This window comes from Schistocerca nitens, chromosome 3, assembly GCF_023898315.1.
Source record: "Schistocerca nitens isolate TAMUIC-IGC-003100 chromosome 3, iqSchNite1.1, whole genome shotgun sequence".
Classification (NCBI taxonomy): Eukaryota; Metazoa; Arthropoda; class Insecta; order Orthoptera; family Acrididae; genus Schistocerca; species Schistocerca nitens.
In genome coordinates this window covers 768,343,120-768,370,591 of record NC_064616.1, presented here as the reverse complement: position 1 = coordinate 768,370,591, position 27,472 = coordinate 768,343,120, and the positions used below count along the sequence as shown (strand labels likewise).

Genomic DNA, 27,472 nt, shown 5'->3' with positions numbered 1-27,472 from the left:
CAAGACAACAGTAAATTCCATGGTTATAACACCAAAAACAAAAACAATCTACATTTCGAAATGAAACGTCTCACTATGGTACAAAAAGGAGTTTACTACTCCAGCATTAAGCTGTTCAATGCTCTACCACTACATATCAAATGTGTTCATACAGAACTGCCAAAATTTAAACAAGTTCTCAAAGATTACCTGACAGAGAAATCTTATTATACTGTGGATGAATATCTGAAAGAAAATGTATACCATCACTAAACTTATTGTGTCTAGAAGTAGTTCAATTGATTTTATTGTGCATTTGGGCATTAGCACACTTTTTGTAACAACAGATTGGCTGTACATGTATTTACTCTTGTAGGCCTAATATCTGATTTAACTTTGTGCTCTTATCTTTAACCTTTATTTGAAACTCCCTTTTCTGTTTAATGGTTGTTATGATATCTAACTGACATTGTATCTGTTACTGTATTTATAGTATGTCTTACTTAAACTATGTACAATTTGCCATGGAACAAGAAATAAATAAATAAATAAATCTAAATTGTGTATAGAATCAAAAATTGGAATATGTACAGAATAATGTGGGTTGTGAAATAATGGTGCACCAAATTCTGTATTGCGTTTCAATGAAACAATAATATTAGTTTTTCTATAAAAGTTGCCCCTCTGTTTACATACATTCCATCAGCCAAATTGAAATTTATATTGGAATAGAATGGAATAATTTTAGGCCCATAATTGCCAATAGTTTTTTCATTGGCTTCGATAAATTGGTTATTGCATTCTAATACACTTCAATGCTATCCTTTATGTCCATATATTATTTGACATCACTCTCAATAATAACTTCATTTAAAAATTCATCAGCCTTAATGTGAATATAGGATTTTTTTGTGTAAGTAAATTTTTCTGAATTTTTCAAGCTATATTGTCCAATGGGAATTTATATCATTTCTCCATCACAATACATTTTATTATTTTCTGATGCTATATGTGTAATTAGAAATGTTGTATAAAAACCAACTAGTGACACATTACCATAGGCATTGACAGTCTTGTTTTGAGTACAGATGACATACTACTCAACTTAAATAGGAGACTCATCTATATTAATAAAAAAAATTACATAATTGAGTGAATAAACTGATTGGAATCCAAAAATAAGAATTGCAGAGAAGAAACAAGAAAAAGCATGGAAAGCTCTTGCCTGGCTCTATTCAATGTGCAATAATAGGTCTAAGCAGATGTGGGAAAACACTGATGAGTTACAATTATATTCTAGCTCCAGGATGTCCAAAGTGGAATAAAATAACTCATTTGTATGTTTATTCTGAAATCTTGGATCAACCAAAATACTCATAATTTATAAAAATGTGTACGAAAAGCAGAAGAGAAAAATAATGAGAAGCTCAACAAATTTATCAAAAATAATGATGAAATTAAACCATTGGATGGTTATCACGATAATTCAATTGTAGTGTTAGATGATTTAATTCATGAAAATCAGGATGTAGTTAGACAATATTTTACTAGAGGAAAACAGGAAAGAATAGATTGTTTTTATTTAGCCCAGTCATACTCAAAGATATCAAAACAATTAGTAAGTTACAATACAATTTTTAAAAATATTTTTAGACAAGATGACACAAATTTAAATCATATTTATCACAAATTGTTGGTGGTGATTTCAAGTTTGATGTTTTTAAAGAAATGTGTAGTAAATGCTGGAATGAAGATAAATTTGGTTTTATTACAATAGATATGACATGAAAAATTAATGATTGTAAGTACAGAGATAAGATAATTCTGTTTCTTGGAGTTGTTCATGCCATCATCTAATGCTCTGAGCTGTAGGAGGAACCACACCATACCTGGTACGAAAGTCACATTGAGCAGTTATTACTGAGCCACACTGGGCAAAATGTAGAACACAAAATGCTTATTGTTGCATCGACACCATTTTTACTAAAATTGAAGTGGGTGCAGACAGCTGCTACTTAGCAGGAACCATGTAAAACTCGTGAGTTTGCTCTTTCCAACAGTACATTGTTCAGGAACATATCTCAAATAAAATAATAGTTATGATTTTTTAAAGTCAGATGATTCTTTTTGATACACCTTGTATAAATCATGATATTTGCCACTATTTTTATATTAAATTTTTCTCTCGTTAATTTAGTGTGATTATATTAATTTCATAGACTTCCATTTTGTTGTAAAATTCCTTTTTTGTTGGAAGTATTATTTCTTCAGATTTTTTTCCCAATTATCAAAATAATCATAAGGATAAACCCCTTTCAAAGTTACTAAATTTTTTAGTTCTTGTTCTGGAAACAATTTGTTAATGTTTTTCATTTTATTCTTGTTTAAATTCAAAGAAAGAATATAAAGGTTCAAAGCTATTAATTGAAACGCATCAATAAAATGTCTCTGAGCACTATGGGACTTAACTTCTGAGGTTATCAGTCCCCTAGAACTTAGAACTACTTAAACCTAATTAACCTCAGGACATCACACACATCCATGCCCGAGGCAGGATTCTAACCTGCGACCGTAGTGGTCGCCCGGTTCCAGACCGTAGCGCCTAGAACCGCTCGGCCACCCAGACTGGCGCGCATCAATAAATCTCAATTTTAAATTACCTGTTCTTTTTGCCAAAACCAATATACCCATTTCCATTATGCGGTATTAAATTTCTTTCATTCTCATCTTAACTGAATTCTTTCACGAACAAATGAGAGTCTTATCCTGATAAATTTAGAATAGAAATCGGTACAGAACTAGTGTAATTTAATTGTAAAGTACATTTATTACATAACAGATTTATGTATTTTGCTGTTAAATGATCATGATGCCAAACTTTTTTATTTTTGTTGATAATATTTCTTACATAAATAACATTTTTTAGATTTATTGTGTCTAGATTGTTCTCCAGAAGTTAACGGCTTCAATTCTTCAATTCCGGAATAAACTTTCTCAATTTGTATAAATTATTTTTCAAAACATTCAATAAATTTTAGTGGTAATTTGGTCCTCTATAAACAACTGGGTTTTTATGTCCATTTATATATTTAATACAGTAACAACAACCACCTCCCCCCATGAACCATGGACCTTGCCGTTGGTGGGGAGGCTTGCGTGCCTCAGCGATACAGATAGCCGTACCGTAGGTGCAACCACAATGGAGGGGTATCTGATGAGAGGCCAGACAAACGTGTGGTCCCTGAAGAGGGGCAGCAGCCTTGTAACAATAACCAAAATGGCCTTGCTGTGCTGGTACTGCGAACGGCTGAAAGCAAGGGGAAACTACGGCCGTAATTTTTCCCGAGGGCATGCAGCTTTACTGTATGATTAAATGATGATGGCATCCTCTTGGGTAAAATATTCCGGAGGTAAAACAGTCCCCCATTTGGAACTCCGGGCGGGGACTACTCAAGAGGATGTCGTTATCAGGAGAAAGAAAACGGATCGGAGCGTGGAATGTCAGATCCCTTAATCGGGCAGGTAGGTTAGAAAATTTAAAAAGGGAAATGGATAGGTTAAAGTTAGATATAGTGGGAATTAGTGAAGTTCGGTGGCAGGAGGAACAAGACTTCTGGTCAGGTGACTACAGGGTTATAAACACAAAATCAATTAGGGGTAATGCAGGAGTAGGTTTAATAATGAATAGGAAAATAGGAATGCGGGTAAGCTACTACAAACAGCATAGTGAATGCATTATTGTGGCCAAGATAGATATGAAGCCCACACCTACTACAGTAGTAAAAGTTTATATGCCAACTAGCTCCGCAGATGATGAAGAAATTGAAGAAATGTATGATGAAATAAAAGAAATTATTCAGATAGTGAAGGGTGACGAAAATATAATAGTCATGGGTGACTGGAATTCGGTAGTAGGAAAAGGGAGAGAAGGAAACGTAGTAGGTGAATATGGATTGGGCCTAAGAAATGAAAGAGGAAGCCGGCTGGTAGAATTTTGCACAGAGCACAACTTAATCATAGCTAACACTTGGTTTAAGAATCATGAAAGAAGGTTGTATACATGGAAGAACCCTGGAGATACTAAAAGGTATCAGATAGATCATATAATGGTAAGACAGAGATTTAGGAACCAGGTTTTAAATTGTAAGACATTTCCAGGGGCAGATGTGGACTCTGACCACAATCTATTGGTTATGACCTGTAGATTAAAACTGAAGAAACTGGAAAAAGGTGGGAATTTAAGGAGATGGGACCTGGATAAACTGAAAGAACCAGAGGTTGTACAGAGATTCAGGGAGAGCATAAGGGAACAATTGACAGGAATGGGGGAAAGAAATACAGTACAAGAAGAATGGGTAGCTCTGAGGGATGAAGTAGTGAAGGCAGCAGAGGATCAAGTAGGTAAAAAGACGAGGGCTAGTAGTAATCCTTGGGTAACAGAAGAAATATTGAATTTAACTGATGAAAGGAGAAAATATAAAAATGCAGTAAATGAAGCAGGCAAAAAGGAATACAAACGTCTCAAAAATGAGATCGACAGGAAGTGCAAAATGGTTAAGCAGGGATGGCTAGAGGACAAATGTAAGGATGTAGCGGCTTATCTCACTAGGGGTAAGATAGATACTGCCTACAGGAAAATTAAAGAGACCTTTGGAGATAATAGAACCACTTGTATGAACATCAAGAGCTCAGATGGAAACCCAGTTCTAAGCAAAGAATGGAAAGCAGAAAGGTGGAAGGAGTATATAGAGGGTCTATACAAGGGCGATGTACTTGAGGACAATATTATGGAAATGGAAGAGGATGTAGATGAAGATGAAATGGGAGATACGATACTGCGTGAAGAGTTTGACAGAGCACTGAAAGACCTGAGTCGCAACAAGGCCCCTGGAGTAGACAACATTCCATTGGAACTACTGATGGCCTTGGGAGAGCCAGTCCTGACAAACCTCTACCATCTGGTGAGCAAGATGTATGAAACAGGCGAAATACCCTCAGACTTCAAGAAGAATATAATAATTCCAATCCCAAAGAAAGCAGGTGTTGACAGATGTGAAAATTACCGAACAATCAGTTTAATAAGCCACAGCTGCAAAATACTAACACGAATTCTTTACAGATGAATCAAAAAACTAGTAGAAGCCGACCTTGGGGAAGATCAGTTTGGATTCCGTAGAAATACTGGAACACGTGAGGCAATACTGACCTTACGACTTATCTTAGAAGAAAGATTAAGGAAAGGCAAACCAACATTTCTAGCATTTGTAGACTTAGAGAAAGCTTTTGACAATGTTGAGTAGAATACTCTCTTTCAAATTCTAAAGGTGGCAGGGGTAAAATACAGGGAGCGAAAGGCTATTTACAATTTGTACAGAAACCAGATGGCAGTTATAAGAGTCGAGGGACACGAAAGGGAAGCAGTTGTTGGGAGGGGAGTAAGACAGGGTTGTAGCCTCTCCCCGATGTTATTCAATCTGTATATTGAGCAAGCAGTAAAGCAAACAAAAGAAAAATTCAGAGTAGGTATTAAAATCCATGGAGAAGAAATAAAAACTTTGAAGTTCGCCGATGACATTGTAATTCTGTCAGAGACAGCAAAGGACTTGGAAGAGCAGTTCAGTGGAATGGATAGCGTCTTGAAAGGAGGATATAAGATGAACATCAACAAAAGCAAAACGAGGATAATGGAATGTAATCGAATTAAGTCAGGTGATGCTGAGGGAATTAGATTAGGAAATGAGACACTTAAAGTAGTAAAGGAGTTTTGCTATTTGGGGAGCAAAGTAACTGATGATGGTCAAAGTAGAGAGAATATAAAATGAAGACTGACAATGGCAAGGAAAGCGTTTCTGAAGAAGAGAAATTTGTTAACAATGAGTATAGATTTAAGTGTCAGGAAGTCATTTCTGAAAGTATTTGTATGGAGTGTAGCCATGTATGGAAGTGAAACATGGACCATAAATAGTTTGGACAAGAAGAGAATACAATGTGGTGCTACAGAAGAATGCTAAAGATTGGATGGGTAGATCACATAACTAATGAGGAAGTATTGAATAGGATTGGGGAGAAGAGAAGTTTGTGGCACAACTTGACCTGAAGAAGGGATCGGTTGGTAGGACATGTTCTGAGGCATCAAGGGATCACCAATTTAGTATTGGAGGGCAGCGTGGAGGGTAAAAATCGTAGAGGGAGACCAAGAGATGAATACACTAAGCAGATTCAAAAGGATGTAGGTTGCAGTAGGTACTGGGAGATGAAGAAGCTTGCACAGGATAGAGTAGCATGGAGAGCTGCATCAAACCAGTCTCAGGACTGAAGACCACAACAACAACAACAACAACCACTTGGTTTGTGTTTTTGCTATTTCATAGTAAAACTATTTTTTGTATCAGGCTGACAATTTTCCAATTTTCATAGTAAACTTTCAAAATTCTGTGTAAATAACAAAACAAACTTTTTGGGTAAATTTATAACTTTTAAATCCTGTTTATTGACCTTTGTCTAGTAGTTCTACTTTTGATCGCTTAATAATTAAACAATTATTTTCATGCTCGTTTAATTTTTTATTATTAAAATGTAATAAACACAAAACACAAATAAAATATTCATGTTGTTTCTTATTAATTTGAGTAGATACTAGTCGAGACAAATCTTTTATCACAGAGTATTGTAATTTATTTTCGTTTTTAACATATGGTAAATTAATACATTTTTTCGTTTTCTTATTTTTTAATTTTTAATGGATATACATCATAATATACATCATTGGCAGAACTGTTTCTTCAAAGCAATAAACACTAACGGACACATCAGTTTTAGTCTGGATTCTTGAGATATCATTAATTTCAACATGGAACGAAATATCCAGTATTTTTTCTTCAAGTTCGTTAGCAAAATGTTTATAATTACTCACTGTGTTGCCATTTTTACAGTTCTGTCTATTTACTGGTGTTAATGTAAGAAGTACTGCCTATAGGAAGCATCTTTGATAATTATTTTTTGCATTAATGCACGCTTTCTTTTCTTGTTTCTGTCAGTTTGTTGAAGACAAAACTCTTGATGCAACATATTTATTAATCCAATAATTCTGTTTAATATCCATCCTGATCTTTCAGTTTGAAAATTAGAGATTTTTACTAAAATAACTTTTTCCCCATTCCTAAATTTTTTCTCTAAGAATCCTAAAATTTTCAGTTTGAAGTCCATATTCCATAATTTTAATGTTTGTCTGCATTGTGTACTCGGGAAATAAATTAAAACTTGTTTGCAAACAAATAAATAATTTAAGATTTTCTTTAACTACATTCATAATTTCGGTTTTGTTGTGTTTAAGAAATGACTTGGATTGAGCAATCCTTTATTATTTTCGAAACTTTATCTCTGCAGCCTTTTTTAAAATGCTGTATCAACTATAAGTCCATAAACTGTGTTTCTACTTTTTAAATTCCCCAACACATTTGCAGAAAATAGAAACATTTTTTAAATGGATTATCTTCATTATTTTTTTTTTTTTATTCTTAAAGAGATTGGTAGAAAATGGGAATATTTCTTTTAATGGTTCATCTTCGTCATTTTTAAAAACATCATTATTACTTTCTTGACTTTATTTAATTTCTTATTAAGTATTTCATTATTTATGTAATCAAACCATTTTCATTTAATTTTAAATAATTTAATTTACAATATTCTCAAGGACCAGTATGGAGAGATTTTTTAAAAATATTCTCGAACCTCATACAAGATTTTTATTTGAGCACTCATTGATAAGAAAAAACATAATTCTTTTTTACTTTAAAAAAAATTCGGAAAAAAGACATATTAGAAAGGAATACTAGGAGTCATAAAACATAAACCATCAAACACTGATATATGAAATATTTTTGTTCCTTTATTCACAAACCTAATTTTCTTTTTTTGTGCATGAAATTTTTAATTTTTTATTATCAGTTAAAATACATAATTCAACTGATTTTGTTTTCAGTCATTAGCTCTCATTAACTTTACTGAACAAATTAGATTGGGATTGGGAGGTAATTAGGAATTGGCATTAGCCAATGGCAATGGCTGGTAGCCCCAGGCCTGGGGCAGACCTGGGGCAGACCTGGGGCATAACTAGCCGTTTATAGTCTGTCTGTTAACTCAAGAGCGAGCAGCGCTTTTGGTGGGGGAAGTGGCCTTACCCAGAAGAACCCTATCACTGGCCTACAAGGGCATCCAAAATGACTTGCCCGTTACCTGTCCAGCAGTGTAGATCGTCGTGCAGTGATATACGTTGTTTCTGTTCGGGGATCGTAGTTTCCAGTGTCAGTCAGTTAACTTTGTATACTCACTTACATACTTAGGTATCCGGAAGTGATGGATAATCCCCTTGCATTGCAAGAAAATGTGCAGAATACGAAGAGGAGGTATCTGTAGAGTAACGAGTGTGCAGTCATCTCTAATGTTATAAGAGCATGCGTAAAGGAGGCGACACAAAAGGAACTGTTTGCTAATTATACCAGTCCCAATCAAAGCACTAAAATTTATGCAAATGTCAGCCTTGCCACGATAAGAAAGGAACGTGAATGGTTTACTGGAATCGCCACGAAAGAAAACTAATAATTTCGGGAGGAAACCCATCATCATAGACAGTTTCACAAAGTCGGTCATACGACAAACGATGGAGGACTTTTACATAAACGAAAAACTAGTGCTGACATTACAGAAATTGCTTACTACCATGAAACAAGAAATAGATTTTCCTTGGCAGAAAGATGTTTTACACTAGACACTGCGTGAAATGGGATTTACCTGGAAAAGATCTGTAAGTAAAGGAAAGATTCTGGTAGAGAGTACAGATATAATTGACTGGAGATGTAAGTACCTGATCCAAGTGAGGAAATTAAGGGAGCTAGCAGAAAATTCCTTTATATTGATGAAACTTGGGTGGACAACAACACTACTTACATAAAATGTTGGCAGGTCTCTGGAAAAGATGGCATTATGGACAATGTTAACGGAAGCAATAGGGTTATACTGGTCAGTATTCAATCAAAAGATGGATTATTATCCAACGCACGGTTGATTTATAAACCCGGATGTGCAATAGGAGACTACCATGGGCAAATGAACAACGAAAATTTTTCAGATTGGATATCGACTAAAGTAATTCCGAATCTGCCACCGAACTGTGTAATTGTTACGGATAATGCTTCACATTACAACAAGGAGCATAACAAAGCTCCAACTAGGTCTTCGAATAAGACGGAAATGATTGCTTGGTTATTAAAAAATAAGGTGGACGCTGATTCGTCAATGATAAAAACAAAATTATTTGACTTAATTAAACAACATAAGCTGGAGGAAAAAGTATTTGAAATTAATAAAACACTTGAAGCTCATGGAAACTTCGAGCTCCGACTTGCACCATACAACTGAGACATAAATTCAATTGAAATGGCATGGGAAAAACTCAAAAAATTTGTCAGAGGAAGAAATATTCTTGGAGAGGAGGAGGAGGAGGATATTAGTGTTTAACGTCCTGTCAACAACGAGGTCATTAGAGACGGAGCGCAAGCTCGGGTGAGGGAAGGATGGGGAAGGAAATCGGCCGTGCCCTTTCAAAGGAACCATCCCGGCATTTGCCTGAAGCGATTTAGGGAAATCACGGAAAACCTAAATCAGGATGGCCGGAGACGGGATTGAACCGTCGTCCTCCCGAATGCGAGTCCAGTGTGCTAACCACTAATATTCTTGGAGATATTTACATGGCGAAGTTGGTGCACTTGGTGAAAGAAGGTATGTAGCCATTTTCTGAGCTCCCATTTTTTATTCAAAACTAAATTTTACAGTAGCCAAAACATAACATATACAAACACTTGTCCCAATTGTTACAGGCTTTGAATCGATGACTCAAGATGACTGGAGTGCATACTGCCTCCACATGGAGGAATTTGAAAGACAGTACTCGGTTCAGGATGGGATTATTGGAGACATACTAGATGCCACAGTTATTAATTTGGGAAGTTATGACGACGTCATTCTAGATGGTGGCGATGACGTCATTCAAGATGGCGGCCGTGGCGTCATTCAAGATGGCGGATTTTGGCAGGAAGTTTGAATTTTGGCGAGAAAGTTCCACGGCCCCCTCACAGGGGGAATTTCAAGTTCCAACAGGATAATGCGTCACACCAAGAAAAATGGCGGGAAAAATGGACTTGTCTTTACTATTTAACCAGATTCAATCATGTGTGTTCGCCACGAGCTCAAGAACCCAACTGGCATAGTTGATATCATCCCCACCAGGGAGCGCCACTGTGACATCATCCAAAAAGACCGATTTTGGCGGGAAGTTTGAATTTTGGTGGGAAGAAGGTCAATTGGGCTACCTCCACTAACCTAACCCCCTCCCTAATAAAAATCGCACGAACTTCAAATTCCAACATGATAATGCGGTACACTATGATAATGGCGGGAAAAACAGACTTGCCTTTATTAGTTAAAGAATTTCAGGCATGTGTGTTCGCTACTGAGTATGGCCTCCAACTGCCTTAGTTCATATCGGTGCCACCAGAAGGCGCTCTCCTGATGTCACATAATGACTCAATTACCATTATTCAAGATGGCAGCAGCCACTATGTTCCCCATGAGCCCCATAGCCTAACTGACTTAGTTCATATTGTCAATACCAGAGGACGCCACCGCGATGTCGCGTGATGACACAAGATCGTCTGCTCTCTTTCGAGCACGCGTTATAACCGGACACGCATCGTGCCACTGACCCACGAGCGTCCTACCGCTTACATCACACACCCTTGGCTGCCACCTCCATACCCGCGCCAGACATAGTCTTTTGTAAATATGCTAACACCCACATCATTCATCTAACCTATCAGTTACCTAAGTACTTAATTGCATTTCAATTTTAATTATATTAAATAATTCAATTTACAATTTCAATATTCAATGATCAAATTAGAAGTTACACATTTTCCTACTATCAGCGCGGCATTCAGTCATGACCTAGCACACCCCCCCCCCCCCCCCCCCAAGCCCTAGAATGCTGCACCAATAGTCACATGACATTGTGGGAAAGAAAGGACACTTGTACTAACCGCAGCCACTTCCTCCTAGAATCTGGCGCCAAGTGTGAAATCTGCCAGTAAACAAAGCTCACTTGTGTTTTTGCTACCAACATAAGAAAATTGCTACAAACATAGATCACCACCACCACCAACCTAAGTCGATAGACCACCACCTCATCCTAGGAGCAGGTGGTAAAAGGACTCAGCCCGCACTAGGCTGATGGAGAGAGGAAGGAGTGTACTTCATTTATTTGGGAGCAATTTATTTAGGGATGGAGTATATGTATCACAGAACACACACTCTGACATGCCACTCAGCATACAGACCTGCAAACTACTCCTACATAACTCATCTATAAGGCTCTACACACACACTCTTGCTAAACTGTCAAAAATAACACATTTCACAATCTATAGACATGCCAACCACTCATAAACAATGCAGGGAATTTACGTCCAGATAGCCAAACAAATCGTAAATTGTCAAAGTAATAATCCATGTAAAAGACTCTGCTTGCTAATCGTCAACTGTCTAAATCATACACCAGCCTTTGTTTAAACAATTAGAGGCAGCACCACCACCAAGTGTATTCGCCTCTGAGCCTATAGCCCAACTGACTTAGTTCATATCGATGTCACTAGAGGATGCTGTAGTGATGCAAGTACCGTAATCTAAGATCGCGCCACCTAGTGGATTCACCACCAGCTCCAGACCCCAACTGGCTTAGTACATTTCCCCGCCATCAGAGGACGCCACAGTGACACCAACTGATGATGCAAGTACAGTTATCCATGATTGCGACAAACCGTGTGTTCTCCATGAGGTCTAATACTCAGTACAACCAGCGGAGGACGCTGTCGCCCCTTTCGTAACATAAACCAAGATGGTGAGGGAAAACGACTCAGCCTGCTCTGGACTGCTGGGGAGAGTAAGGATGGAGAGCACTCTATTTATTTTCAAACAACTTATTTAATGATAGAGCATATCTATCACAATGATACAAAAGATCCACCCTAACGTGCTTGGCGTCATGTTACACAGCCCACAGACATGCAACCAACTCTTACTTTCATTACACAATAGCAAACTGCTCCTAAATAATACAGCACAGTGATGTGTAGACACGGTAAGTACTCATAAACTGTCCAAATTGCGCATATCATGGCCTACAGACCCGCTTCCGTAATAATGCAATCAATGTGTGCAAGCACAGTCCAACGCCCCCTCTCCATTAGAGTACATAGGAGGTAGCGATAAGTGATGTATCCCTCAGATGTCAAACCACCACAGGCCCCTGCTGGGCTTCTGCAAGCAAGAGGTGGCAGCACACCCATTCATACGTAACACCTGAGAAATTCCTATCGGCTAGACACCGATGATGATGCGTCAGCCGTCAAAGCACTCACAGACCTCCTTTTAGGGCCACTCGCGACAACACCCGCAAAGTGAGGCAGTCGCAGCTCGAGTCCCACGTCGTCGTTGAATGCCAGTGAAAGTTACATGCCTCTATACAGTCACCATTGTACTGTCATAGCATTCCAATGCGCGTTCACGACAGTCACATATTCAAGGCATCTCCAGGTGCCACTTGTCTTTACCATTGAAGGCATAATGCACTAAGCTTGTTGGGACACGTGTTCAACTGCACATACCCGACCCCAGCTTGACTGACACTTCACCGTCTAAAATGCTCTCAATCTTATTCTTACGTCACATCACTTTGTGAAAAGTAACAGCAAACTTCAGCTCTCCATAATTTTATAGTGCCCCAGAAATAGTTAACACTTGCTTTCTTGTTGTCTCAGCTTGTATCCACCAAAATTCCTGCCCTGACAGAACCTGTTTACAAAAATATCGCCCAATCCAGTCTTCCTCCCGGACATAACATGGTAGCCTTCCTACTCTCAACATACGCAAATGTTCTCATGCTCCTATACCCCACCACAATCAATCGAGCATTATTATTTGCTCTTATTGAATTTTCCCTTCGAGTTATTGATCAGTCCAATATCGAAGCACTGTCCACCTTTTCTTTCTCGGACTTCCTGACAGTTAAACACGCAAAGTTGCCTACACATTATCAAATACATACCAGATTCACAAGAATCTTGGAAGCGAGGAATATATTTACCAGTTTAACTAAAATTAAATATTAGCATTGCTGCTACATTCTGACACCGGACAATGTACAGTTAGTGTCTCCTCTTGATGACTGTGCCTCAGTATCTATAGCGCATATAACTTTCCACGTAAAAAATTGCTCACCATCATCGATGTATCCAATCTATACGTCCCTCATGATAGGACACACATTCATCCTCTCTAGTCATCCTATAACATAAACAATATTAACTTTACAATCCAATCTATAGACAATTTACACAATGTAAGCCACACTAACTTTAAAATACAATATATGCACATTTTACACAAACAGCGTAATTATCTTTCGTATCTGAACAGCACCCAAAAATGTTATTTTATGCCCACACTCCCACTGCCTATATGTCATGATGCTCTCCCAGTCCTAGGGAAGCTCTGTCATCCTGTTCTTTCTTTCTACAGCTACTACACTCAACCATAATAAACTATTTTACACTGATCACCATTTTACACTGACAACTAAACATCGCAATATTGTCTATAGGTCATCAAATACATACCAGCCTCTTAGGAATATTGGTGTGTCAATCCGATCGCTCACCAGGGAATATATCACCGAGTACCATCTCAATCTACTAAACATGCAATTGATAGATCATCCTCTTTACATCAGCGAACCGAAGTCACTCCCAGAACTCAAGCGCTAAGAGAGGCTCGTCTCCCTCGGCACAAACCCATTACTCTTTACACTTTCTTGCTCACATTTCTAAGTATTAGTTTGCTATTCGTTCGTCTAGAAGATGGTAAAGTTAACTCTAATACATTCCCACATTCCAACAGGCCTCTGCATTCGGAAGACTGCTACAATTAACATGGGAACCCAAATCAATACCACCACAGACTTTGCATACACGGACACAGGCCAGAAAACCCCACACATATATCGTCTATCATTATACTTACAATTAAATCTTACGACCACAGTCTCAACTGAATGGTATTCGGCAATGACTGATGTATCGGAAATACACTCTGTTAAATGCTGTGGCTCTGGAAATACGTGAACCTTCCTTACCACTAGATGTAATCCTCCCTTCACTATCACAGTACCACAAGTCAAATCCATACCCTCCCTACAACAGCACATAGACATTTCCTTTACACAAACAGATATACTTTATAAGCCTGATTCTCAAATGCGAACATATCACACACCTGGCACTAATACTAAGTATAATATTACCTCCTCAATAACTGGATGCACACGACACCAAATAATACTGACCGAAAATCGACAACAGGTGTGCATTTCTCTTACGTTCTTCCTGCGAGTCATACCACCGTGTCATAGGCGTAATCAAGCATATGTTAAAGAAAAAACCCCGATCCAACAGCTACTGCATGTTACTCTCAGAAGCCCTCATCGTTCTACAGGTATCCATGTTAAAAGTTATATACGTGCTTTAGGAATCTAGGTATGAATGAGGTGGTATTTTGTCCAGACAAATACCGAGACCATAATCGTAGGAATGTGTATTATCAGACCAACACGTAGCCCACTATGCAACCTCGTGATAAAATCAGTGAATTTTGAAAGTTATTCGGCTAAGGAACGCGGAATGTGACTGGTATTTGCAACTCGCTCAAGCTGCTAGATATTTATCCAGTATGTGTAACGTATGCTATCTCGATACCATGTCACAGGTTCCGTTATATATCCACTCAGTTAAACGCGATGACTGATTGAGAAGGATCACAGCCACAAGTGAATCATATCTCAAAACGAGTCACCTTTCTTGAACCTATCTGCTACAGTGAAAATCAACATGGTCTTAATTAGTCCCTACACATCTTGCAACTGATTCCATTTCTATAGCTTTGCACATGTGATCATTCCATTTTAAGTCGGAACTGAGCAGAAGTCAGCCAAAGCCATATCCACCACCTTCTACAACCCGTCTAGAAAGAACTGAGTTAGTGTGACAGGACCGTGTTTTGGCCATTCAGCAGAAATGCGTGCATTGTGGCACGTTCCCAGACTACACACAAGTACGACAGATCCACGTCCATTCAAATCTATCAGCTCAACATTCTCTGGTTGGAGATTGGTTTGACACCCCAATATTGCCGGCCGGGGTGGCTGAGCGGTTCTAGTCACTACAGTCTGGAACCGCGCGACCGCTACAGTCGTAGGTTCGAATCCTGCCTCAGGGATGGATGTTTGTGATGTCCTTAGGTTAGTTAGGTTTAAGTCATTCTAGGTTCTATGGGACTGATGACCTCAGAAGTTAAGTCCCATTGAACACGCCAATATTCCTGCGAGCCTGGTATTTATTTGATGACCTATAGACAATATTGCAATGTTTAGTTGTCAGTGTAAAATTGTGATCAGTGTAAAATAGTTTATTATGGTTGAGTGTAGCATCTGTAGAAAGAAAGAACAGGATGACAGAGCTTCCATAGGACTGGGAGAGCATCATGACATATAGGCAGTGGGAGTGTGGGCATAAAATAACTTTTTTGGGTACTGTTCAGATACAAAAGATAATTATGCTGTTGTGTAAAATGCGCATATACTGTATTTTAAAGTTAGTGTGGCTTACATTGTGTAAATTGTCTATATATTGGATTGTAAAGTTAATATTGTTTATGTTATGGGATGACTAGAGAGGATGAGTGTGTGTCCTATCATGAGGAATGTATAGATTGAATACATCGATGATGGTGAGCGATTTTTTACGTGGAAAGTTATATGCGCTATAGATACTGAGGTGCAATTGTCAAGAGGAGACATTAACTGTACATTGTCCGGTGTCAGAATGTAGCAGCAATGCTAATATTTAATTTTAGTTAAACTGGTAAATATATTCCTCGCTTCCAAGATTCTTGTGAATCTGGTATGTATTTGATAATGTGTAGGCAACTTTGCATGTTTAACTGTCAGGAAGCCCAAGAAAGAAAAGGTGGACAGTGCTTCGATATCGGACGTATCAATAATTCGAAGGGAAAATTCGATAAGAGAAAATAATAATGCTTGATTGATTGTGGTGGGGTATAGGAGCATGAGAACATTTGCGTATGTTGAGAGTAGGAAGGCTACCGTGTTATGTCCAGGAGGAAGACTGGATTGGGCGATATTTAGGTAAACAGGTTCTGTTAGGGCAGGAATTTTGGTGGATATAAGCTGAGACAACAAGAAAGCAAGCGTTAACTATTTCTGGGGCACTATAAAATTATGGAGAGCTGAAGTTTGCTGTTATTTTTCACAAAGCGATTTGATGTAAGAATACGATTGAGAACATTTTAGATGGTGATGTGTCAGTCAAGCTGGGGGCAGGTAACTGCAGTTGAACGCGTGACCCAACAGGCTTAGTGCATCATGCCTTCAATGGTAAAGACAAGTGGCACCTGGAGATGCCTTGAATATGTGACTGTCGTTAACGCGCATTGGAATGCTATGACAGTATAATGGTGACTGTATAGAGGCATGTAACTTTCACTGGCATTCAACGACGAAGTGGGACTCGAGCTGCGGCTGCCTCACTTTGCGGGTGTTGTGGCGAGTGGCCCTAAATGGAGGTCTGTGAGTGCTTTGGCAGCTGACAGCCGTGTCGACCTTACGTCTGATGGTGTCATCATCGGTGTCTAGCTGATAGGAATTTCTCAGGTGTTACATATGAATGGGGGTGCCACCACATCTTGCTTGCAGAGGCCCAGCAGGGGCCTGTGGGCGGTTTGGCATCTGAGGGATATATCACTTATCGCTACCTCCTATGTACTCTAATGGACAGGGGGCGGTGGACTGTGCTTGCACACGTTGATTGCATTAATTCGGGAGCGGGTCTGTGAGCTGTGATATGCGAAGTTTGGACAGTTTATGAGTGCTTAGCGTGTCTACACATTACTGTGCTGTATTATTTAGGAGCAGTTTGCTATTGTGTAATGAAAGTAAGAGTTGGTTGCGTGTCTGTGGGCTGTGTAACATGACGCCAAGCATGTTAGGGTGGATCTTTTGTATCAGTGTGATAGATATACTCTATCATTAAATAAGTTGTTTGAAAATAAATAGAGTGCCCTCCATCCTTACTCTCCCCAGCAGCCCAGAGCAGGCTGAGTCGTTTTCCCTCACCATCTTGATTTATGTCATGAAAGGGGCGACAGCGTCCTCTGCTGGTGGTACTGAGTATTATACCTCATGGAGAACACACGGTTTGTCGCAATCATGGATAACTGTACTTGCATCATCAGTTGGTGTCACTGTAGCATCCTCTGATGGCGGGGAAATGTACTAAGCCAGTTGGGGTCTGGAGCTCGTGGTGAATCCACTAGGTGGTGCGATCTTAGATTACGGTACTTGCGTCACTACAGCGTCCTCTAGTGACATCGATATGGACTAAGTCAGTTGGGCTACGGACTCAGTGGCGAATACACTTGGTGGTGGTGCTGCCTCTAATTGTTTAAACAAAGGTTGGTGTATGATTCAGACAGTTGGCGATTCGCAAGCAGAGTCTTTTACATGGATTATTATTTTGACAATTTACGAGTTGTTTGGCAATCTGGACATAAATGCCCTGTATTGTTTATGAGTGGTTGGCATGTCTATAGGTTGTGAAATGTGTTACTTTTGACAATTTACAATTAGCAAGAGTGTGTGTGTAGAGCCTTATACATGAGTTATGTTAGAGTAGTTTGCAGGTCTGTATGCTGTGAGGCATGTCAAAGCGTGTGTTCTGTGATATATATACTCCATCCCTAAATAAATTGCTTCCAAATAAATGAAGCACAATCCTTCCTCTCTCCATCAGCCTAGTGCGGGCTGAGTCCTTTTACCACCTGCCCCCACGAAGAGGTGGCGGTCTGGCGACTTAGGTTAGTGGTGGTGGTGAGATTCGTTTGCAGCAATTTTCTTACGTTTGTAGCGAAAACACAAGTGAGCTTTGTTTACTGGCAGATTTCACACTTGGCGCCGGATCCTAGAAGGAAGTGGCTGAGGTGAGTACAAGTGTCCTATCTTTCCCACAATTTTCTTACGTAGAGTCATGTGACTATTGGTGCAGCATTCTAGGTCTGGTGGGGAGGGGAGGAGGGGGGGTGGGTGCTAGGTCATGTCTGAATGCCACACTTTGATAGTAGGAAAATGTGTAACTTCTAATTTGATCATATGATAATTATTTCTAAAGTCTGCTTCTCATGTGGGTCTATAATGGCTTATTTTTGTTATTTCCAGTCCCTTGTAACTCATGGAGTTGTTTTTTGGGGTAAAATTGATAATCCATTCAGTGAAATTTATACATTACAGGAAAGGGCTATTCGAATCTTGTCACACAGCTCTACTAGGTCTCACTGGAAGCCCCTATTTAAACAGTTCTCTTTGCTTATTGTGCCCTCTGGATTCATATATAAATGTGTGTTGATGAGAAGAGCTAGACTTGATGAACAGCAAACCAATCGTGATTACCATAGCCATAACAGAAACACTAGCTCTTCATTTACTATTGTGTTGTTCTGATTTTGTTAACTGATGTAACATTTATACTGTGTTTGTGCATGTAGTGGTACAAAGTACCCTCTGCCACGCACTGTACCGTGACTTGCAGAGTATCTATGTAGATGCAGATGTAGATGTCTTTGCAAAAGAATGTTTGTGCTACTGGTTTTATGTTTCCTGTTTTTCAGATGCTGTGCAATACGGTCCTCAGAAGAGACGTTTGGTGCTACATTGGTTGTGACGGATATAATGTCAGCAATTTTTCTTGTGTTGTACTTTTCAGCAGCATTATATAATGTTTTTATTTTATTTTATTTTTTGGCGCTGTTTTATATCAAAAATTCATGTCCTACTTATGTCATTGATTTACTTCTCATGTATGTTGCAGTTGCAATGTAGAATCTGTATTTGTCATTTTCCTTCCAACCATGTACTGAGCGAGGTGGCTTTGACAGTCTTCATAAAGTGGACTCACATTTGGGAAGAGTGGAGTTCATACCCCCCCTCCCCAGGCCACGCTGGTTTGGGTTTCCCACAGTTTTGTTAAGTTGCTAAGGTGAATGGTGGAGTAGTGCTTTGATTAGGCCATGGCTCACGTCCTGCCCAATTCTCCCCATATCCTCTCCTACTTTGTTTATGTTCTATATACATACATAGGGTGTAACAAAAATGTACAGCACAAACAGCAGGACACATTCCTCACATGTAGACAAAGAAATTATGTTATATGAACATGAGTCTTGAAACACTTTGTTTTGATGTTCCAACTCATTTTCTCCAACTCATCAAGCATGTGAAAGCCCATACAAACAGAATGCACCAGCATACACATGCAGTACTTTCTCAAAGGAGTATACCTTCAGTGGGCATTGGTACATACAGGCATCAACATGCCATCATAGTGAATGTCGCATGCGTTGATGTTTCCCTGGAGTATGTGTATGGTTCAGCAACCTTCCATAATACTGGCACAGAGAATTTGAACATCTCATATAGGGGTTCCATACACAAGAGCATTCAAATGCCCCGACAAGTAAAAGTCCAGTGGTTTTAGGCCCAGAGAGCGTGAAGGCCATGCAATTGGTCCATCTCTACCTAGCCATCTGTCACCGAATATGTTATTTAGAAGCCAATGATCATTAACATTAAAAGACAGGGTGCTCCATCATGCATAAAGTACATGTTTTGTCATACAGCTAGAGGCATGTCTTTTAACATATCTGGTAAAATATATAGTTGGTTCTCATGTAACACCCGCCAATCATCTGGTCAACATTCAGTGTTGCAGCTACATGTCTTGTACTGACATTAGGGTTGCCGTCAACTTCATCACAAATTGCCACCTCCTGTTGCAGTGTCCTCGTCCTTCTAGGCCTCCACTGGGTGTGAGTATCAGGCATTTAGAACCAAGTACTCTAAGTCGACAATCAGTGGCTTCAAACATTTTCCTGTTGGCCACCTTCACTTTAGAAATCTCTCCCAGTACAAACGTCAAGTGCCAGAACAATTGCCGTCATTCAATCTATACATCAAACACACATCTGCCATCTCTGCATATGTGTACATGGCCATTTCATGAGACAAGTCAGTGATTAATTCAATGTAGCAATCTGTGTGGCAGTAATGGTCATACTTATCGCTGGAACAGTTAATGTTACCTGTAAACAAGCTATGACGTATATCTCATGTCAATAGGGACATGTAAAACAAAACACTGGCAGTGCACACGTAACCAGAGGTCACCAAGAGTGCATGTTCTCCACAATTCTAACGCTCTGTTCTTGTGTGTTTCTCATGATTAATGACTTGAAGAAAATGAATTTTACCATGAAAACAAAGAGTTTTCAGACTTTTGTTCATATAACATAATTTGGTTGTCTTTGTGTGAAGAATTTATCCTGCAATTTGTGCCATACATTTTTGTTACATTGTGTATATTATTTCTGTACTGTATCTGAAATTTCTGATACTGTTGTACTGAAGGGTCTAAAGATGAATTAATAAATTATGAAATACAATAAAAATAAAGTATTAGATTTTCTACTAAACAATAGAAAACCATATTACAGTGGCACAACACCAGCTAGCTCTAACCTGGACCAAGGGTTTTGAATCTGTTGGATTCATGGTTAAAAAATGATTATGAGGTAGATATTCTTGAAGAAAGAGATTGTTTCACCAAAATGTTGACGCTGAACATCTAAAAGCATGGCAATCAAAATTAGTCACTTTGGTAATTTGTACACTGGTGTACTGCAAGCAAAGCATTGAAGATGTTAGATAGCAACGAAAGCATCCAACCCTCTCTCTAAAAAACTTTAGAGCATACTAACTCACAGTTACTAGCAAAAGGTTGGCCTAGAAGCAGGTGTTGGCCCACATAACTTCTCTGGTCTTCACTGTCACCAGATGATGGTTCTGGAAGAGGATTCCCACTCTCAAGCCATCCTCTGCAATCTCTCAAAGTTTGTCGGTATCTTTCTAATACACCACATTCACTTATGAGCCGAAACATTATGACAACCTGTTTAATTATATGTTGGTACATCTTTGAAACATAATAAATTAGCAATTCTGCATGGTATGAATTCGAAAAGTTCTTGATATGTTTCTAGCTGTGTGTGACACCGGACTTCTATGCACAGGTCACATAGAGTAAATTACATGTCTATGGTTTGTGGGCTCAGAATTAGTGCCTGGAAGTGCCATATGTGTTACATTGGATTCAGTTCAGACGAATTTGGTGGCCAAGACATCAATATCATGCTCCTCAAATCACCGTAGCATGATTATGGCCATGTGACATGAGCAGTTATCCTACTGGAAGATGCATCTGCTGTCAGGGAAGACATCGAGCTTGAAGGACACAAGTGGTCCACAATAATTCTCATGTAGTGCACAGCTCTCTTGTGCCTTTGATTACTACCACATGTCACATGGTAGCCCAGGTGACTGTCCATAATAGTATAATACTGCTCCCACTGCTCTGTGTCCGTGGTACATTGCATGTTTCAAGCAGCCATTCCACTGGATGACTGTGTATCCTGACATGATCGTGGACCTGGTGTTACAATAAACATGATTCATCCAATCAGGCAATACATTTCAATTCATACAAGGCCCAACCTCGACGATCCTGTGCTCTCTGCATTCACCATTGATGATGTAGTCGACTCAACATTGGAACACTTAAGGGTCATATGCTATGGAGCCTGATGTTTGACTGTGTGTACTAAACAAAGTGCTTTGAAAGGTTTGTGCCTGGACTAGCATTGGACTGTATTGTCAGATCTGCTACAGATTTCCACTTACCCTACTTTCCAGACTGAGCAAGTCTTCAACCTCTGCATTCTGTGATAAAGTGTGGACAGAAAGCATTTTCCAGAAATTGTATGACACAGCACCCCAATACAGACTATTATGAAGGTAGGAGCATACAGAATAGGTTCAAATATTGAGTGGCTCAAAGACTTCTTAAGTACGTTGTCCTCAATGGTGAGTGTTCATAAGAGACAACGGTATAGCTAGGAGTGTCGTGGGGAAGTGTTATAGGACTGCTCTTATTTCCTATATACATAAATAATCTGACAGACAGGATGAGCAGCAGTCAGTGGCTGTCTGCTGCTGGTGTCATGGTGGAGTGGAAGCTATCACCATTGAGTGACTGTAGGAGGATAAAAGATAACTTAGACAAAATTTTTAATTGTGTGATGAATGTCAGCTTGCTCTAAATGTAGAAAAAATGTAAGTTAACACAGATAAGTTGTAAAAACAATCCCATAATGTTAGAGTACATCATTAGTAGTGCACTGCTTGACACTGTCACGTAGATTAAATATCTAGGCATAATGTTGCAAAGTGATATGAAATGAAACAAGACTGTAAGGACTGTAGCAGGGAAAGTAAATGATTGACTTAGGTTTGTTGGGAGAATTTTAGGAAAGAGTGGTTTTTCTGTAAGGGGAGATCGCATATAGAACACTGATGTGACACATTCTTGAGTACTGCTTGAGTGCTTAGAATCTTTGTCAGGTCAGATTAAAGGAAGACATGGAGGCAGTTTTAAAGTGTGATGCTAGATTTGTTACCAGTAGATTCGACTATCGCAGAAGTGTTACAGATACTTGTGAACTCAAATGGGAATCTCTGAAGGGATTCACGAAACTCTATGGAAAAAATTTACAGAACCAGCATTTGAAGTTGACTGCAGACTAATTCTGCTACCAGCACCATAAATTTCGCATAACGACCATGAAGACAAGATGAAAGAAGTTAGTTCTTCTATAGAAGCAGTTGCTTTCCCCTCACTCTGCTTGCGAGTGGAACAAGAAAGTAAATGATTATTAATGATACGATGTAACTTCAGACATGCGACATATGGTGGCTTGTAGCATATGTACATAAACGTAGATGTAGATATACATTAACTTGTCGCTTTCTTGTGGTTTCACTGTCCTTTAACCATTTTCCATAGATGATCATAGCAGTAGCACACAAGACACTTCTCCTAGGCACTGAGCCATAACAATCTGCCCTTTGTAAGTGTCATTTATGCTAGTGGGTTTCCACATTTACAGTCCGTTTATTTGCTACAATGATTCCCATTCGTCTCTCTTCCACCTTACTTGCTCACAATGTCATCAGGTGACATTCAGTATTGTATCTGCCAGTGGTCATAATGTTAAGGTAAGTCAGTGCATACTGGATCATAGTTGTCGTCTAAGTATGTCTCTGCAGGCTCCAGAGCTCAATACTTTGTAATTTAGCTAAATTCAGATTAAGAAGTCCTGAGAATTTGAAATCCAGATATGAATGTTTTTGCTGATTCTTTTCCATCAAATATTCAAATTATCTCATGACAGTATAGCAGTGCATTTAAAATTCAATTACTTTCAAACTCTGGAGCCTGAACTGTTGACCACTAGTGAAAAGCAGGTAGCCAGTTTCTTTTCTTAATAAATTCACTAAAATGTTAGAGTCATTAAGAATTCATTTGCTTCTGCCATTGTAGCAAAAGTATTTGGAACTTTATGTTAAAATACTATTGAAGATCAGAGTCATACTAGATTCCAATTCCCTAACATGTAAATATTTGCATTATATTAAACAAATAATGTTTTATATCTAAAAACAAAGTTGATGTGACTTACCGAACGAAAGTTCTGGCAGGTCGATAGACACACAAACAAACACAAACATACACACGAAATTCAAGCTTTCGCAACAAACGGTTGCTTCATCAGGAAAGAGGGAAGGAGAGGGAAAGACGAAAGGATGTGGGTTTTAAGGGAGAGGGTAAGGAGTCATTCCAAACCCGGGAGCGGAAAGACTTACCCTAGGGGGAAAAAAGGACAGGTATACAATCGCACACACACACATATCCATCCGCACATACACAGACACAAGCAGACATTGTCTTCCTATATAGATGTTAAAACTGAAGGTTTTCAAAAGAGAAACTTTATCTATTATTCTTAGATGTCAGATTATGTACTGACAGACTTGATAACAAGAAATATTTTAGTATCCTTAAATCTGTTAGTGATATGTGACGGTTATAAGTCAGCAAAGTTATACAACATGTCAGATGAACTGAAAGTTTTGTTTGATTTTAATGTATATCAAATGAACTAATTATACTAAATGCACAACAAGGAGTCAGGAGCAGTCTGGGATATACTGATGTATAAGGCTGATGTAACATCATGGGCCCTCGACAGACAGAGACATTAATTACAGAACTCTGATAATTCTTTGGAAATTCACAGTTTAATGAGACTCACAGACAGAAGATCTAAAGAAAATTATAAATACAAATGTGTAAATGCGTAATCAGAAATATCACATCACATCACATCAACTACAATGAATCATCTCATCTGGTATAAAGAATGAGAAGATCCCGTCGCAATGAAAAATGCCTTTGTTTTAATGATTGCCACTCCAATTACATATCATGTCTGTGACACTATCTCCCCTATTTCGTGATAATACAAAGCGAGCTCATCTTCTTTGTACTTTTTCGATGTCATCTGTCAGTCCCACCTGATGCAGATTCCACACTGCACAGCAATACTCCAGAATATGGCAGACAAGCCTGGTGTAGGCAGTCTCTTTAGTAGACCTGTTGCACATCCTAAGTGTTCTGCCAATGAATTGCAGTCTTTGGTTGGCTCTGCCCACAACATTATCTATATGATCATTCCAATTTAGGGTATTTGTAATTGTAATCCCTAAATATTTAGTTGAATTTACAGCCTTCAGATTTGTGTGACTTCTCGCATAATCGAAATTTAGCAGATTTCTTTTAATACTCATGTGAATAGCTTCACACTTTTCTTTATTCAGGGTCAAATTCCACTTTTTGCACCATACAGATAGCTTATCTAAATCATTTTGCAATTCATTTTGGTCATCTGATGACTTTACAACATGGTAAATGACAGCACCACCTGCAAACAATCTAAGACGGCTACTGAGATTGTCTCCTATGTCGTTAATATAGATCAGGAACAATAGAGGAACTTCCTTGGGGAACGCCAGATGTTATTTCTGTTTTACTCAATGACTTTCCATCTATTACTATGAACTGTGACCTTTCTAACAGGAAATCATGAATCCAGTCACACAACTGAGGCGATATTCCCTAGACACGTATTTAGGTTAGAAGACGCTTGTGAGGAACAGTGTCAAAAGCCGTCTGGAAATCTAAAAATATGGAATCAATTTGACATACCCTGTCAATAGCACTCATTGCTTCATGAGTATAAAGAGCTAGTAGTGTTTTGCAAGAATGATATTTTCTGAATCCATGCTGACTATGTGTCAATAAATTGTTTTCTTTGAGGTACTTCATAATGTTCGAATACAGTATATGTTCCAAAACCAGTATATGTTCCAAAACCATACTGCAAATCGACATTAGTGATATGGGCCTGAAATTCAACAGATTATTCCTAGTTCCCTTTTTGGATATTGGTGTGACTTAAGCAATTTTCCAGTCTTTAGGTACGGATCTTTCTGTGAGCGAGCAGTTGTATATAATTGCTAAATATGGAGGTATTGTATCAGCATACCCTGAAAGAAACCTGACTGGTATACAATCTGGACCAGAAGCCTTGGTTTTATTACCTGATTTAAGCTGCTTTGCAACACCGAGGATATCTATTTCTATGTCTCTCATCTTGGGAGTTGTTCTAGATTGGAATTTAGGAACATTTACTTCATCTTCTTTAGTGAAGGAGTTTCGGAAAATCGTGTTTAATAACTCTGCTTTAGTGGCACTGTCATCAGTGACTTCACTGTTGTTATTGCACAGTGAAGGTATTGTTTGCTTCTTGCCACTGGTGTGCTTTATGTTTGACCAGAATCTCTTTGGGTTTTCCGTCAGATTTCGAGACAGAGTTTCATTGTGGAAATTATTGAAAGCATCTCGCATTGAAGTACGCACTATATTTTGAACTTCTGCAAAACTTTGCCAGTCTTGGGGATTTTGTGATCTTTTAAATTTGGCACACTTTTTTTTGCTGCTTCTACAACAGCGATCTGACCCATCTTACATACATTTCATGAGGAATTTGGAGCAACCACACGTGAATGTGTTTCCCCTTGAAATTTCATGAATCAGCAACAACATACTACTGCTGGTTCCACAGTATGCACTGTGCCATAGAAATACTCCCACTCAGGCAAAAAAAAAAAAAAAAAAGGACTTTGGAACATGCCATTAGCGACACAACAGTGCATCATTGTGGAACATGACACTTCATACATTTTTGACTGTGGCACACTTTCAACTGTGGTTCATGGTGTGGGTTCCTGTAGTCATGTCCTAGTTCACGAACCACGGGCAACATATGAGTGGCCAAGTAAGTGGTCCCGACAGTCGGGATACCAGTTACTTTGGAATAAGGCTGGGCATCTCGGACATATTCTGAGTCGTGGTCACCTTTGTGCTCATACGGCAAAGACTACCAAATCCACTGGTTAGTCCCTCAACCGTTAGGGGTAAAACTCAATGGGACTCGGGGCAAGTAAGGCTAGCAACCTGCTTCCCTGGTACTTCAAATATGATGCTGGCAACAATCAGAGCAAAATGCCTCGGACCTTTGGAGGTGACGAAGTCCTACCTCTAACTGACAAACCAGGGACTCCTAAGATAAGACTTGGCAAACAAATGGTAATGAGATGGGGAGCTATTAATATCAATGGGGGCTACTCTGGGAAGAAGGTAGAGCTGGCAGAGGCTGCAAGTAAGATGGGGCTGGACGTTTTAGCTGTTAGTGACATTCGGGTAAGGGGTGAGAAAGAAGAGGAAGTGGGAGAATACAAGGTCTACCTGTCAGGAGTCAAAGCAGGAATAGCACAATGGGGTGTAGGGCTTTACATCAGGAAAGAAATGGAACCCAGTGTAGTTACAGTAAGGTATGTAAACGAACGACTGATGTGGATAGATTTGACAGTGTCTAGCAAGAAAATTAGGATTGTGTCAGTATATTCGCACTGTGAAGGGACAGATCAAGATAAGATGGATAGTTTTTATGAGGCACTCAGTGATGTAGTTGTTAGAGTAAAGGACAAGGACAGTATTCTGCTCATGGGTGATTTTAATGCCAGGATTGGAAATCGAACAGAAGGGTATGAAAAGGTTATGGGTAAATTTGGAGAGGATATGGAGGCCAACAGGAACGGGAAACAACTCTTGGATTTCTGTGCCAGTATGGGCTTAGTAATCACAAACTCCTTTTTTAAACATAAGAACATTCACCGGTATACGTGGGAAGGCAGGGGAACCAGATCTGTAATTGATTATATAATAACAGATCAGGAATTCAGGAA

The 27,472-nt window shown here is 39.0% G+C and overlaps 1 protein-coding gene and 1 long non-coding RNA gene across 5 annotated transcripts in view; one reads left to right on the top strand and one right to left on the bottom strand.

Annotated features, from left to right (window-relative positions):
- The window catches only part of LOC126248768 (uncharacterized), a 70,141-nt gene extending 51,250 nt beyond the window's left edge, over positions 1-18,891 (top strand). For both annotated transcript variants that reach the window (XR_007545533.1, XR_007545532.1), the window contains one exon: positions 18,823-18,891. This is a non-coding gene — a long non-coding RNA (uncharacterized LOC126248768). The remainder of the gene's footprint in view (positions 1-18,822) is intronic.
- The window catches only part of LOC126248765 (serine-rich adhesin for platelets-like), a 286,230-nt gene that overhangs the window by 164,245 nt on the left and 94,513 nt on the right, over positions 1-27,472 (bottom strand). The window lies entirely within an intron of this gene.